Below are 15840 nucleotides of genomic sequence, written 5' to 3' on the forward strand. Positions count from 1 at the left end.
TGGTGATGGCTCCATATGTCACACATATGGGAGACCTGGACTGAGTTCCTGGCTATGGCATCAGCCTGGCCAAGCCCCAGTTGTTGTGGGTATTTGGGGAATTAATTTGAAGATGGAATATACCTCTCTCTTTCAAATAAAAAAAAAGTAAATGGAAAAAGTTTACTCACTGTATAAGACAACTGTTTTCCATCAAAAATGTCTAGTTAATTGGTATCAAATCTAGTTTTCTGATTTAAATGAAAAAAAAAATCAGTGTGATCTAAATCAACAACAGATTTGAGATGCAAAGTGGAAATCCAGTGTCAAAAAGGACAGCAGAGGAAGGGGTTGTGTTCAGACATGGCATGGATGCAACTCTTGGCACAGGCAGGTCATTTAAGGGCAGTATCAACAGAACAGTGGAAAGTAACAAAAAATAAAAACCTGAAACACCTGTTCATGTAAGACTACGGCAAGGTCTCAGAATAAATTTTAGAATGTTATTGTTGATAACATTTGCCTTTCTATCATCAATTTCAGGTATCATATTCTAGATATAAAAAAAGACAAAACAAAAACAAGAACCACAAATTGATCATTCATAAAGATGACCAACAGGCTGAGGAAAGGGTTAAGGGATGGACCTGGAGACATCTGGCAATGCTTGCGGCCCTCCTGCTTCCCCTGTAGATTCTTGACATGTCTGCAGGAACCTCACGGATGGTCTGTGAGACGTGGCCTCTTTCATCTAGCTTCCTTTCTGGTCTCCAGAAATCTCCAAGGCCCTGTACTGTTGACTCCACTGCAGGGATGTGTTAATAGGAAACAGACTTGATACTAGCAATGCTGTCATTCAGAATCTTGGGCTTAGCTCACTCCCACTCAGCCCACCTTTGGCTGGCCTCCACTTTGCCCTGGTTTCATGTGTTTCCTGGTTTAAAGACTTTTGAGTTTCTCTCAGGGTGCTCTGTCTCCTGCACGATGTTTTCACAAATAACAGCACTGAACAAATCTTTACAAATTAAAATCCAATCTTTGGAGAACATTCTTTGTGTTAGTTTCTGGCATTATTTGTAAAAAAAGATCTGTGGTTGCTAGATGAATTTAAATCCTTGTTCAGGATTTATCTCCTTGTTCAGGTTAAAATCAAACTACTCCCAAATATCAGACTGTCACTGATAGCCTCAAACAACAAACCTTTTCATCAGTCACATAACAAACTTAGAAACCAGCCTCCAAATGAGTTCTCTCCATTTGACCATTAATGGGCTTCAGTAATGTAATTCTAGATTTTTCCATCACCAGGTCAGGTTGCCCTCATTTTGGTGACATTCTGAATGTTTAAAAAATAATCTCTGTCCTTGTGTATATCAGACAACATGTATCATGTATCCTCCTTTAGCAAGCCTATCTTTTTCTTCCTCTAAACATCATCATTAACAGAAGGTCATCAGGCATTTCAGTGAGAAGCTGATTCACGTTGAGAACACAGGTGATGGATACAAAGACGTATTTTCACGTGTCCAGGTCTAGGACTCACACAAATAGACCCAAGCCAATGTAGCATAATTGTGATTCCATTATTTTCCAAATTTTATGCCTTGCAAGATCTGACCTAAGAAGTATAACAGTATGTCTTAGAAGGAAAACAAAATATTGTCTGCTTAAGGCAATTTGAAAAATTATTGATTAATTAGAATGAAAGACTTTTTTAATGGTAGGGTTTTTAAAGAGTCTTCAATATGGCAAAAAGCATTATGACTTCATAAGAGGTTTACGACATGTAACTAGGGTAAGATTTACCTTTTTTGCTTTTAATTATTTTTTTTATAGAAAATTTCATGGAATCTGGGAATCATATTTGAGAAACACTGAAAAACCTTTCCCTCCCTTGCCACTTTTTTTTGGGTGTGAAATTGTTAAATGTTGTTGAAAATTCCTAAATTCCAAGATTATAGTGGTATTCTGAGGGCTAGGTCATGATTTGGGTGAACAATACCAAGGAAGGAGATGTTTACCTTGGCTTTGGTGTAGCTCTTAGGGAAAACCTTTGGAGATTCAAGGTAACTTGGGCCTCTGGTTGACTCTGCAGCATCACTACCTTGGGATGAACTGGAACTGCCTGCTAGTCCAACAAAGCAATCCTAGTGCTTGGAGGCAGGGCAAGCTGATACAGACACATTTAGAGAAGAACTGCGTGGGAATGAGTAAAGGCAGTGTTGTGTTTTCTGCTTTCCCATTTCTTCCTCCAGGATTTCGTCAAAAGGATATTTGCTAATTATATCTATTCCTTTCTGGTTTTCATATTTTCCTCTGCAAGCTTCCACATTCATAATTTATCTATTTATTTTACTATTCACAGAGACCAAGACTATGGTTCAGAGATGCTCAGGAAAGGTGGCTTCTCATCATCGGTGGAAGAAGCAAACACGAGTTTGGAAAATGATCCAATGTGGGCCACACAGAGCAGGAATAGGGATAGCACCAAGGCATACGTGAGGTCAGTTCAGGGACACTCAAGAGCACCCAACTACAGATCATTCCTAAAGTGAGGAACCTCTCTTTGTCCTCTGGTCAGATGTTTTCCATGGTTGATAAGCAAACTGCTTCTTGGCTAAGACCAAGAGCACAGTTGACAGGTTAATCTGGAAAAACATGAATAGGATGCACATAAATGACTCAGAAAGATCAAATTAACATGTCTAAGATTCCTAGCAAGTAAGCTTTAAAAAACGTCTTTAAATGTATTGGAGTGTGTATACATTTACTATTGTAGTAATATGAATATTTTTAGAAAGGGTTGTGGAATTAGTTTGCTTAATATTTCACATACAGAAAGATAAGCAGAAAACAACATAACGTGGTCCACATTTTTCACCATTCTTGTTCAAGAGATTGTTTTGTTTTGTTTTTCAGTTCATTGTACTCTATAAGGAACTATCCTTAGGAGAACTCTGAAAAATTTGCTAATTCTTTTAACATATCGTCAAAACAAAACCTAGGGAAACAAATTCCTGGCCGCTCGCAAGCTGCCTCTGGTAATGTAATTCAGCTCAAGATCAAAGGTTAAGTGCCTCTTACCAAAGGAGAGAAGCAATCATTTCCATTATGTGAAATTTTGGAGTGTTTTTATTGTTAATAAAAATGAAATGGACTCTCCTTGCCACCTACAAACCACTAATAGTTGTGTATGTGCATCCAAAACACATTTTAAGAGTCATAAAGTTCTCGTGGCCTTCAGAGTTCAAATACAATTTTTTTCATTTTAATTAGTAGTTTATTCTTTTACCAGGCATCAGAGTATCTGCAGCAATGTACAACATGGTCCATCCTTGCTCCCAATTTATAGTGGAATAGGGAGGGACTGGCTCTTCAAGGTCGCTCAATGTCTTTTCTCATTTGTTTACATTGGCAGCGGCTCAGGTCCTGTGAAGTCAGACCTATTTCTACAAGTGCAGGCCAAATGGTCAGGTCCAGCTGAGCTCTGCATATGGTGGCTGTTTGCTAACAACTCAGCACTTTAAAGTTTCAAATCACTCTCCTGTTACTAAGTTCTCATTACTGTGGGGAGATGGGAATTATCCCTGAAGGACTGTCATCAACTCACCTCATTTCTTAACTTCTCTCCTTCTCCATTAGAAAATCAAGCAGCTGTGTCCCTGGAAATCCCACCGAATTCCTCTCGTGCTGCAGAACTAGTGAATGAGGTGGGCCTGCTGGCAATTCAGAGCTGGGCCCTCCATTGCTAATTCTGGACTTGGCCGGTCAAGACCATACTCATGTTGATGAAAACCACATGGCCTGACAAGCACCTGGAATCAGTATGGAAGCTCTTCAACTCTGTTTAAGGCATTCTGGGTTTCTCAGTATAAAAGCCATGATACTTCTTTGCAGGGTCAATGTCACGGAGCACACATGAGGCAAGTTATGTTTTCCAACACTTTCTCTTTCCCATATATGCTAACTAATCTGCATGGAGAAGAAATGTAAAATATTTAGATACTGGGCATGGGCAGAAACTTGCTAGGAAACTGATTTTAATGTGCAGGCAATCATTGCAGAGATGTATGTCAGTCAGATGTGTAGTGTAGCTTCTTGCTGAACATGATTAGATAAAGAGGAATGGACAACTCAGATACCCCAGGGTAACTGACTCATCACAACTTGATATATAATTACACTCAGGGCCATGAATCCCTGTGATTTCATAGCTGAAGTCAGAGTGTCCCAATGACTTTAAAATGGAAGTATCTTCCTCCACTGAAAACATGTTTATTGAAAAGGACAGAGGGAAATAAGTGTTGGTGAGGAGGCTGCTAGGGGGCACATTTTGTCTCGGCATCTCAGGGTCATGGGCAGCATCCACAATTGTACTGACAGCCTCAGCTGCCAGCATTAGCTGATGATGGCATTTTAAGGGTATGAATTCTGTGGTCTCATCAGAGGAGCAAGACAGCATGCAAACTGAGAAGGAAAAAGCCAGCTGTCCTCACCCACGTGGGCTACATGCGAGACACACAGAGACAGAAACTTCTTAAAGAATAATGATTTCTGGGCCAGCGTTGTGGCATAGTGGGTAAAGCTGCCACCTACAGTGCCAGCAACCCATGTGGCACTGGTTTGAGCCCCCGCTACTCCACTTTTGATCCAGCTCCCTGCTAATGGCCTTGGAAAGCAGTGGAGAATGGTCCATGAGATTCGGACATTTTACCTGGAATAAGTCCCTGGTTCCTGGCCATCTGGGGGATGAACTAGTGGATGGAAGATCTCTCTCTCTCTCTCTCTCTCTCTCTCTCTCTCTCTCTCTCCTTCCCCCTCTCTTTAAATGCTGCCTTTCAAAAAAATAAATAAATAAATCTTGAAAAAAAGAAGCAAGGATTTCAAATTCCTTTAGGGTACAACTTTTTTAAAAACAAGATTTATTTAGAGTTGGAGTGACAGAAAGGAGAGATACAGAGAAAAATACAGACAGAAATATATTTTTAGAGAGATTTTCCATTCATTGGTTCACAACCCAAATGACTGCAACAACCAAGTCTGGGCCAGGTTAGGGCCAGGAGCCAGACACAGGAAACCCCGCCTGGTCTCCCACATTGGTGGAAGGAGCCCAAAAACTTCGGCCATGATCCACTGCCTTCCCAGACACATTAACAGAGAGTTGGATCAGAAGCAGAGCAGCTGGCACTTGAACCGGCACCCACGTGGGATGCCAGTCTTGCCAGCAGTGGCTTAATCTGCTGTGCCACAACACCAGCCTTGGATACACAGTTCTTTCAAGTGACCGTTTAACATTTCTAATGTATGCCAGGTCTCAGGTAATGGTGAGATATCTATGCCTGTGTTATTCTCTATATGTGAGTATCCTAAAACTGTCTTGAAATTTAAAATTCCAAGATTGTTGGATTGTTTGTGCTTCACAGATGTGGACAAGATTGGAAAAGGTTACTCCAGAAGTCAAAACTAGGGGATCACAAATTGTCACCTGCTCGGCAACAGAGAAGTTCCCAAGAGGGGCAACAGCTGACACCCAGAGTAGAGCCTGGCAGGCCCACGGACTTCCTGTGCAGAGGTGCTCCAGGCTCCTGGACTTCCCAGACCCTACGCTGGGTTCAAGGAACAGTGGCGTAAGCCAGTGACATACATGGGATCCCATATGCATCATATGAGAAGCGAGGGGTTACAGTGAGACAGCTGGCGGCTTGGCAAATTACACAGTAAAGCTCCAAGGGCAGACAGAAGGCTCAGATCTGGAAGGAAACACTTGGGGACTAGGGGTAAGTAACAACTGAAAAGTCAGAGAGGCCCATTGGCAAGGCCCCTACCCCAGGGTTGAGGGGAAGGACAAGCAGGAGAAAGGTAGGACCCCACTCCTGCAGCTCATCCCTCAGTACTGAGAGAGAGTAAGAAGACAGAGAACAGAAACCCGAGTCCCAGAAAGCACTGCAGGAGGGGAACTATGTTTTAGAAATAGGCAGGAAGCTTACTTGTCAGGACCAAGGGAAGCCAGGATCGCTGGGGGGTCCTCCTTCCTAGGAGCATCAACCCAGAGCTGCTGATGGTGTGAGCTTGATGCTGCTGGCTGTTCATTCAGCCATTCAGGGAAAAGAAGGGGTTCGGAGGGAGGACAGCACTCAGCAGGCATTGGAAGGCCCGCATTTCGGATTCCAGGGTCTTTGAAATGGCGTGGAAGCTGTGACTCAGGATCAGCAGAAATAGCTGGTCCCTGGAACGGCACTTTGGAGCTCTCGCGACAAGCCTTAGAGCTCCTGTTGGCTGGGAGACTCCCGTTCACCTGCTCTGACTTTGATCACATTTCCAGTTGTATGTGGATAGATTGGAGAAAATGATATGAATGGCGGGAACATGAGAAGCATCATAAAGAAATATTATAAGCAGAAATCGGTGGGACCAGCAGCAAACTAGATGTATGCAGAACACATCCGGCAGAATTTCAGTGCCAAAGGCGGCACGGGTCTCTGATGAAGAAACAGGAGTGTGAGGACCATGGTGTGTGCAGGGGGGAGCACGTGGCTGTCGGTCTCTTGTTTCCCTTTAGAAGACGGAGGGAGCTTTCAAAGTTCACCGGATGCGGAAACATCGTGGGAACCACCCTGGGGCGGCGATTTCGGTGGCTGGTCATTCTTTCCCCCATCAACACATCTCAGCGGCCACCAGAGGGAGACATTGCTCACAAGCTTCAGGCAGCGACAATTCCCCTGCGGATTACTGTGCCCTATATTACCGAATTCCTCCCCAAAGTTCCCCTTCTCAAGCCGGGCTCCCGTCTCGATAACTCCCAGAGCACCGGGCACGGCTATATCTAAGCAATTATGCCATTGGGAACTTTAAAACTGCTCTGTAAAACCATAAGCGCCCAGGAACAGATGCTTTTAGAAATGTAAAAACAAGACCGTGGTGACAAGGGATAGGAGGATCTCAGCTGAGTCGGCTCCCTGCATTTCTCCGCATGTTTTTTTTTTTGAGCAGGAAGCTCTGCACAGCCCCTCAGGGAAGGCTGTGATCTGCCTACCATGCACCCTAGAGGTTGCCAGCCTTGGCTTTGCCTGGATATCAGGCCCCCCTGGAGAGGGGGTGGAGTGGAAATTCTGTTTCCTACATTAAAAACACACACACACACACACACACACACACACACACACAAACAAAAAAACCTCGTGACTGAGAAATGATTATTTGAAAGGCCTACTTCTAGATATTCTTTTAAACCATCTCTACACAACTGGGAATTCATGCATCTACTTCCCCTCTACTTCCCACATTTCAAACTGAGTGGCTCAGTGGGCCATAGGCATCTTGCTGGGAGGGGAGTATTTGAAAGTTGGGCTGTATCTGTTTGTTACAAAGATGATGTCACAGAGACCATCTGTAATGAGTGTAACCAGAGGAAGGGAGAGCACCTCTAGGATTTGTTGATGTTAGTATTTAATATCTGTCCTTTGGGTATGTTGAATAGCAGGCTCATGCAAAGAGAAAGGACATGAATTCACCCAAAAACAAACACGGGAAAGTCAACATTTATAACGTTCTATTTTGAGATTCTAGGATTAAGCTAGTAAAGCAGAAATGTGTGGATCTCTAAGGAATTATTCTTGCAGTTCTGCTCACAAAACATGGAGTGGAATACTTTGAATACGAATGAGAAATCCAGGGTTTTTGTTTTATTAGAACACACATATAATTTGGTAGGGTTACTTTAATTTTTGGAGCCAAACAGATTTTGTTGGCTGATGACTTCAGCAAGCAGTCTGCAAGGTCATGAGAGGAACTGAAAATAAATGAAAGGATTATCTCAGTTTATCTTGGAGGAAGACATTTTTTCAACTTGTCAGATGACTTACTTGTCGGGAAACTTCAGGGCGTTAAAATGTGGTTTTGCTTCTGTGTATACCTCCTTGCCAACCAGTATTGTATTTGTATGTGTATTGTACAACGTGTGTGTTGAGTGACTTGTATTTGTCTCTTTAAAACATGCTGCAAAACATGAGCTCAATGTCTCACACTTCCTTAGTCACACTATAAATCCATATAAGTGGCTCCTCCATTGGCAAGGGTCCTAGACTTACAGCTTTGCACTCAAAATGCCATTTAAAGAGGGCGACCATTTGCTCAGCGGAATTATTAGTGATGCCTTTGTGATACTCTCAAGAGTGACCCAGGTTGGGTGATAGATCCAATGGCCACTCTGCACCAGGCCCTGTGGACGCAGGGCTGAGACATTCTGTCCTAGCTCAGAAACAGCACTGATGTGCTGAATGGGCAATAGGCTGCCCCTCTTCCCTTCCGTCTCTCGGGAAAGCTCACGTACTAAGTTTGAGGCAGAAGATGAAGAGGCTGGAAAATAGAATCAAAGTTCTTACTCAGGGTGCATGTGGGCCTGAGACTGTAATGGGGCTCTAAAGGTGGAAGTGTGGATTCTGAGCTTGAGCAGGTTGAAAATAGAGCCCAGTGAAGGCTCCCAGGGGTGAGACTCAGAAGTGATGTCAGCAATTATTTACGTGACGCTGTGATCTGGACACAGAGAGAAACCAAAGAGGTGATGGGAGGAAGTAACACAGATCACCAAGCTGGGCCTCTGGTCACAGAGGCACCAGTGTGTTGGCTCACAGGTCCAAGTAAGCAAGAAACGTAATCACGAAGCACTCTGGCAACACGATAGTCCCCATTTAGCCACGTGTGGGCTTTCTGTGGTTTCTGTTACTGGCAGTCATGCAAGAGCTGGGCATATTAAGTGGAAAGTTCCAGAAATAAATAATTCCCAAGTTTCAAATAAGTTTTATTGCAGTATATTGTTATAATTGTTCTATTTTATTGTTAGTTACTGTTGTTAATATCTTTCTTTGCCTAATTTATAAGTTAAACTTTATCTTGGGTATGCATGTATGGGAGAAAACAGTATAAATAGAGCTCAATGCTATCCAGTTTCAGGCTTTCATTGTGGGGGCACTGCTGTGTGCCCTGCTAGAAACCAAGATCCCTCAATTGAGACTTGGTGGAGAAATATTCCCAAGAGGATATCAACTGTTGGTGCCACTGAGTTTTGGGAACTGAGGACTGGTAGGGAATTCAAGGCAGGAACTGAGTTTAGCAAGGGTGAACTGAATGCTACCACAGCATCATGGGTGAATTGTGGGCTAGGTGGTAATAAGTGGAGAAAACAGGTTGTTAACACCTTGGTTCATTAGTAGTCAAGATCCAGAATTAGCTTATGTTGTTTACCTTACTCAGTCTACTTGGATATAGTTTATATCTTACTATTTCGTGACTCTGCTAGTACAACTATGTGTCAGTCTCAGAACAATGAGGAGAAAGTGTGCTACGATCATCTCCACCTTTGGAAGAGCTCTTCCTCCAGAGGCGTGGTTTTTTTTTTTTTTTTTTTAATTACAGGCAGAGTTAGTGTGAGAAAGAGAGAGAAAGGTTTTCTTTCCATTGGTTCACTCCCCAAATGGCCATATGACCGGCACGCTGCACCGATCCAAAGCCAGAAGCCAGGTGCCTCCTTCTGGTCTCCCATGCAGGTGCAGGGCCCAAGCACTTGGGCCATTCTCCACTGCACTCCCGGGCCACAGCAGAGCTGGACTAGAAGAGGGGCAACCATGACAGAATCCGGCGCCCCAACCAGGACTAGAACCTGGGGTGCCGGCGCCATAGGCGGAGGATTAGCCAAGTGAGCCACGGCGCCGACCCCTCCAGAGGCTTTTGATGGTGGCAGAAGGAAATGGATCTGGTATTACCTGGTGCCTGTCTTTGACAATGCACCTGTAACGATGCCCTGTGGTCCCGCAAGGACTTGACTTGTCAGCTCTCCTGCATTTCCAGAAGGTAGGAGCATGTTCCCTAAGAAGGTAAGGACTTTATCTGATTGTATAGGGCTCTTTGGAGCTCTTCAGTCACTCAGGCAGGCAGGCAGATGAACAATTTCCTTCTAAAGAATTGATGCTGGGCCATTGTGTGACTTGGGTCTTAGTGGCCAAGGATCCCCATAGAGTGAATCTCTTCTTAGCTAGTGCTGCAACCATTTTTGAAGTTCAGAATGACATTGTTCCTTCTGTGAGAATATGGCAGAAACTTTACACAACACATTCTGTGCTTCCTGTCTGGGGGAGAACAGAGATCTGACTGTTGTTAACAAAGTCTTTATTATTAGCCCAAGTTGAAGGTTATGTGGGGTGCTTCTCAGTCATTCTGCCTGGGAAGCATCAGGGGAGAGCGAGTCATGGTTTGCCACCCTAAGCCCAGGACTCCAGGACCCAGGAAGGCTCCTGCAAGGGACAACACAAGTGTCCCTTTCCTGCCTCCCCTTCTTCTCCTATAAGCACCTTCGGGAAAGGCCGAGGGCAAGGACAGTTGTTCAGGATGGGCATCTGGACTTCAGTGGCTTTTAATTTTGCTGCCTGCTCAACAGCATAAGTGAGCAAATGTTTGGAAATGAAACTAAGGGCTAGAAAAGGACCTGAATTATCTTTTCCATGGAGAAGCAAAATCTCCAAGTGTATACCTGACAGTACCTGGAAAAAAAAGAGGATCCAGCCTGGATAGAGCGCTGTAAAGTTTTTCTCTTGAGTTTTCATCTGGGGAAGGGAGAGAAGAAGGAGTACCTGCCAGGTTTCTCACCTCTTCAGCCTCTCTCTGTCTTTGGGATGCTTTGAACTTCTTGTCTGAGTCCACTCTCCAAAGTGAATGGAACAAAGAAATTTTGCAAAGTCTATTTCTTTAGTGATTTATTTGACAAATATCTATTAGTCTCTCACTGTATACCAGACACTGGGTATATGATGATGGAAAAAGCAGACACAGTGCTCATATGAATAAATGTTTGAAAAAGATGGTAAGTACTATAAGGAAAATCACACACTGGTAAGTGCAAATTTAAGTCCCAAACCTAAATAGGAGTAGAATACTGCAGTGTAATTTCTAACACACACTTCGACTTCCTACATGCCTTGCTTCCCTCTCTACCGGGCCAATCAGTCTCTGACTATTTACCAATTACAGCTCCTCTAGGAGTCCGCATAACACCCTGAAGGATGTATTTTAAGAATTCTTCTCTGTACACTGATAAATCAAACAACACTATTAAGCCAGCTCCTTTGATCTGATAAATTCCATTTGAACCTAAGCTGAACCTGTTAGCACTTCTGAGCGGGAGTTGAGTTCCAACAAGATGCCAGTGGAGTTGAAAGTAATCACACATGTCAATTGTATACAATCCTGTGATAATTTAGGGAGACAGATTATGTCAGGGGTTTCAGCCTCTCTCATTCCACAAAAGAAACATCCATTTGTGCTGAGGCCTAGGGAATTTTACTACTGCAAGGCAGCAGCACAAAAATCAAAGGTTTAACACATGCTAACACATGACATTGAGTTGAAAATGTGGGTTTCGGTGCTAGACTGTGGTGTCTTCCAGGGCAGGCATGATTTCTGATCCTGTTGGGGCTTCTAGCCTCAGATTTGGGATTTGGCACAGAGAATGTTCTGTGATTGTCAGACTGAAGGGTTAGTGGGCCCTCAGCATCTGCATGTTCCACACATGGGATTCAATCAACCATGCATCGAAACTATTCAGGGGAAAAAACTTCCCTTATACTGAACATGTAGACTTTACTTCTTGTCATTACTCCCTAAACAATATGGTATAACATCTATTTACATAGCATTTACATGTATTAGCTATCATAAGTCATCTAGAGATTATCTAAAGTATATGGGAGGATATGCATAGATTACATATGTGCAAGTACTACACCATTTTACATAAGGAACCTGATTTTGGCACCTGAATTGCAAAATATGTTCTGGAACTAATTCCTTGCAGATACGCAGGGACAATTGTACTTGCCATTCCTCTTTTTCCTTCTTCCCTCTCTTCCTTCCTCCTTCCCTTCCTTTGATTCTTTCTTCTTTCCATCTCTCTTTCCCTCCTTTCAAGATTTATTTATTTGAAAGGCAGAGTGACACACACACACACACACACACACACACACACAGATACAATCTTCCATTCACTGGTTCATTCCCTAACTGGCCACAAGAGCCAGGACTGGGCCAGGCTGAAGACAGGAACCAGGAGTCAGGAACTCTATCTTGATTTCCTATATGGGTAGCAGGGGCCCAAGAACTTGAGCCTTCATCTGCTTCATTAACAGGAAGGTGGATCACAAGTGGGGCAGGCAGGACTTGAACCAGCTCTTCAATATCGGATGCCAACATCACAAATAGGTTTAACACACTGTGCCACAACCTCAGCCCCCTCTTTCTTCTTTGTTCCCACCACTGCCACACCCAGTTTATACAGGAATCAGAAGCACACAGTGTGGGAAGAGGGGTATGCTCTTCTGCTTCTGAAATCCAAGGAGTCCAGGACAGGCCCAAATCCGGTTTATTTTATCAATTGGCACTCATCTTAAAGCTTAGAGCCAATAAGGCTGAACCATTGATCTCCTTCCAGCCAACAGGAAGCACAGAGGACATCCTAAAGAGAGTTTTTTTTTTTTTTTTTTTTTCCGGTAGTAGAGAGACCGATTCTTGTCCAGTGAAGTTTGGGTCACACAGTTTTGAGACAAAGATGGATTTATGCTTTATACAGCAGGCACTCACCATCAATCCCAGTGGAGTTCATTAGGAGAGAGAAATTGTCATAAACCAAGACCTTCTCACATGCTATCTGATCCCACTCCTACCAAGAGGAAGGGATCTACAAAGAAGAGGGTTTGAAGGCAGTGAGATTGTTGCCTCCTTTTGATAAATCAAAAACTCTTGCCTGCCCCTGTAGATTTCAGTGGGTTTCCTACCTTACCCCCAATCCTATTTCACTCTACTCCAGCTCCAGGACCTGCAGAGGGACATGGGGTTTTTGCTTTATCAAAAGGAGGGGTGAGTTAGAAAGGTTAAAGACTGCCTTAACAGTCTCCACATTGTTCCCAGCATAGGTGTCAGTGTCACTGACTGTAGAGAGGGAAGCACAGGTCTCTATCACCTTCATCATTCTGTACATATTTTAAAAGCATCTAGAATAGATGGTGTGGTCCCAAGAGCTGGGGATGTAGCAGAAACAGAGGAATTCTCTGGCTGGATGCTAGATGAGTATCTCATTTCACATAGCAGTCAGTTCCATGAAGAAAAAGAGCCATGACAAAGGGGCAGGGGATGATGTGGGATGGGGCAGGGTGGCCGTGAGGCAGAGCTGGGAATATGGGGTTGGGAGCTGTGAGCACCCCAGGCACAGAGGGGCAGTGCCAGAGCCCTGCGGCAGGAATAAGCTTGTTGGGTTCCAGGAGGCCTGAGCTCCCCGTCCTGTGGGTTGGGGAACACTGGTGAGAAGCTAATGGGTTCTAGGGCTGGGGGAACCTGATGAGAACAGCTGAGAAAGTGCAATGGGGAGAGGGGAAACAAGGAAACCCTTGTGCCTGCTAAAAAGGAATCCAGAAACAGAAGAGAACAGAGAGGCCGGAATGGCTTTAGGAGGAGGACTACAAATACTATGACCTTAGTCCTAGAATGTACTGCAGGCAACACAAGGAGGAAGAAAGGCAAGGAGCGCCCTGTTTGTTTCAGGCCTTTCCATCTGATAAGAACCTGATAACTGGGAGGATAAAAGCTACAGCCTGATGCTTCCCACATAATAACTCCAATGAGCAGTGCTTTCATCACGGGAGTGAATCAGATGCTATCGTCATGATGAATGATAAAATTGGGTTAAAGAATAGCCAGGTGAATTGGCCTGGTGATCAAATGTTCATAACCACTGGACCAAAAATCAAATATACAACGAGAAAAATACCCATCCAGGTGAGACAACTTATAGACAAACCTCCTGAAAGTGGCTCAAGTCTCCCATAGAGATAATCAGCTAGGAGAAAACCAACAAAGAAAAAACTGCATCTGCACTGAACGTGTACAAACTTCTCCCTAGAAAATATAGTATGACAACTATTTACATAACATCTGCATTGCCATCTAGAAATGACATGAAATATACAGGACTATGTGCACAGTTCTATGCAAATACAATGGCATTTTACATGGAGAGCTTGCATATCCACAGGTTTTGGAATCCTTGCCTATCCTGGAATCAATCTGGAATACTAAGGATGACTGTGTACAACACGGGTCCTAAGAAACTACATGTGAGTCCTCATCAGCAGACTGTCTGGTAAACTTACACTGGGCCTGCAGTGGGAGAAAGAGCAGTGAATGGCTACAAGTTTTTGTTTGCATTCTGTTCTGCCCTGAAGGCTGAGGTTGCAAACCTAGAATGAGCACTCACTGCACTCATTGATCTCTCTCAGTCCGTCTGCAGAACTGCAGCCCCACCTATCTCTGTAGACTATTCTAGAAGAGTTCGTGGAAGACACCCTGGATGGTGATCCTCAGCCCCTGACGCTGGGCAGGGATGGAAATGGATGGTTTTTGTGGAGCATGGGCAGTGTCTGGGCTTTCACAGTTGATGTTCTCATTTGTACCTCACTTCTCCTTAGAGAATCTGATATCAAGAACTGATAACTGGGGCTGGAGTTGTAGTGTAGTGGGTAAAGCCACAGCCTGTGATGGTGCATCCCATATGGGTGCTAGTTCATGACCAGTTTCAAGCCATCTCCCTGCTGATGGCTTGGGAAAGGCAGTGGAAGATGGCCCACGTACTTGGGTACCTGCCACTCACGTGGGAGACCTGGATGAACCTCCTGGCCATTGCAGCCATCTGGAGAGTGAATTCATGAACGAAAGGCCTCTGTCTCTCCCTCTCACTCTGTAACTGGGACTTTGAAATAAATAAATAAGTCTATTTTTTTCTTTTTTAAATTTTTTTGACAGGCAGAGTGGATAGTGAGAGCGAGAGAGAGACAGAGAGAAAGGTCTTCCTTTTGCCATTGGTTCACCCTCCAATAGCCGCTGCGGCCGGCGTGCTGTGGCCGGCGCGCCGCGCTGATCCGAAGGCAGGAGTCAGGTGCTTCTCCTGGTCTCCCATAGGGTGCAGAGCCCAAGCACTTGGGCCATCCTCCACTGCCTTCCTGGGCCACAGCAGAGAGCTGGCCTGGAAGAGGGGCAACCAGGAAAGAATCCAGTGCCCCGACCGGGACTGGAACCCGATGTGCCAGCACCGCAAGGTGGAGGATTAGCCTATTGAGCCGCGGCGCCAGCCAATAAGTCTATTAATTATGAAATTAAATACCATTTATACATTTAAATTTATATAAATATTCTATAAATAAATAAATCAATCTTAAAACAAATTTTAACTGCCTGAGGTATTTTTTCTCCAAATAACAAATAGGCCCTGATTTTCAGCAGGTCTATTAAAGGTGTCGCATGGCAAGTGGGTGAGGAGTTAATTATTGGCAAGTTTCTCAACTCAAAGAATTGTCCCTTAAATCATTCCTTTGCTCATTGCTGCTGAAACTGTAGGGGTCCCCAACAGCAAATACAGGAAGACAAAGGGGTACGAAGAACTTTTACTTAAAATGTTCATTTCCACTTTCTGCAGTTTGTAGGACTGTATGTTTAGGCTGGTGCTCTACAGATAGAAGCAATTCTGTCTAAACGAAACCAGTTAACTTCCATTTCACTCAACCACTGTGAAAGACTTGGCAAAAGATCCAGTGTTGGTATGTAAGGTTTTCATTCTCTTCATTTAATCACCCTTGGGCCATCCGTATACACAGAGTAGAACCTGAGCCCACCCAATATCATCAGGTTAATTCTGAATCAAGACATTTTGACTTATTCTCCCTCTGCCTGTCTCTTCCTCATCATTCCTAGCTTCATCAGCTTAGCCAGCTTGCATCTGACTGAACTCCCAAATCGCCTTTTCCAGAAGGTACCAAAATGTAGAAGAAC

At 44.0% G+C, this 15840-nt stretch overlaps 1 protein-coding gene and 1 long non-coding RNA gene across 20 annotated transcripts in view; one reads left to right on the forward strand and one right to left on the reverse strand.

The window, feature by feature from the left end:
• Window positions 1–15840, reverse strand: part of DLGAP1 (DLG associated protein 1) — a 1086743-nt gene that overhangs the window by 174750 nt on the left and 896153 nt on the right. The gene's annotated exons all lie outside the window — the stretch shown is intronic.
• On the forward strand, window positions 1967–8770 carry LOC149123789 (uncharacterized). Its single transcript, XR_016214638.1, has 2 exons — window positions 1967–2482; window positions 3622–8770. It is a non-coding gene; the product is annotated as an uncharacterized LOC149123789 (long non-coding RNA).

Source organism: Oryctolagus cuniculus, chromosome 10 (assembly GCF_051225735.1).
Source record: "Oryctolagus cuniculus isolate XC-2025 breed Fujian yellow rabbit chromosome 10, ASM5122573v1, whole genome shotgun sequence".
NCBI classification, from domain to species: domain Eukaryota; kingdom Metazoa; phylum Chordata; class Mammalia; order Lagomorpha; family Leporidae; genus Oryctolagus; species Oryctolagus cuniculus.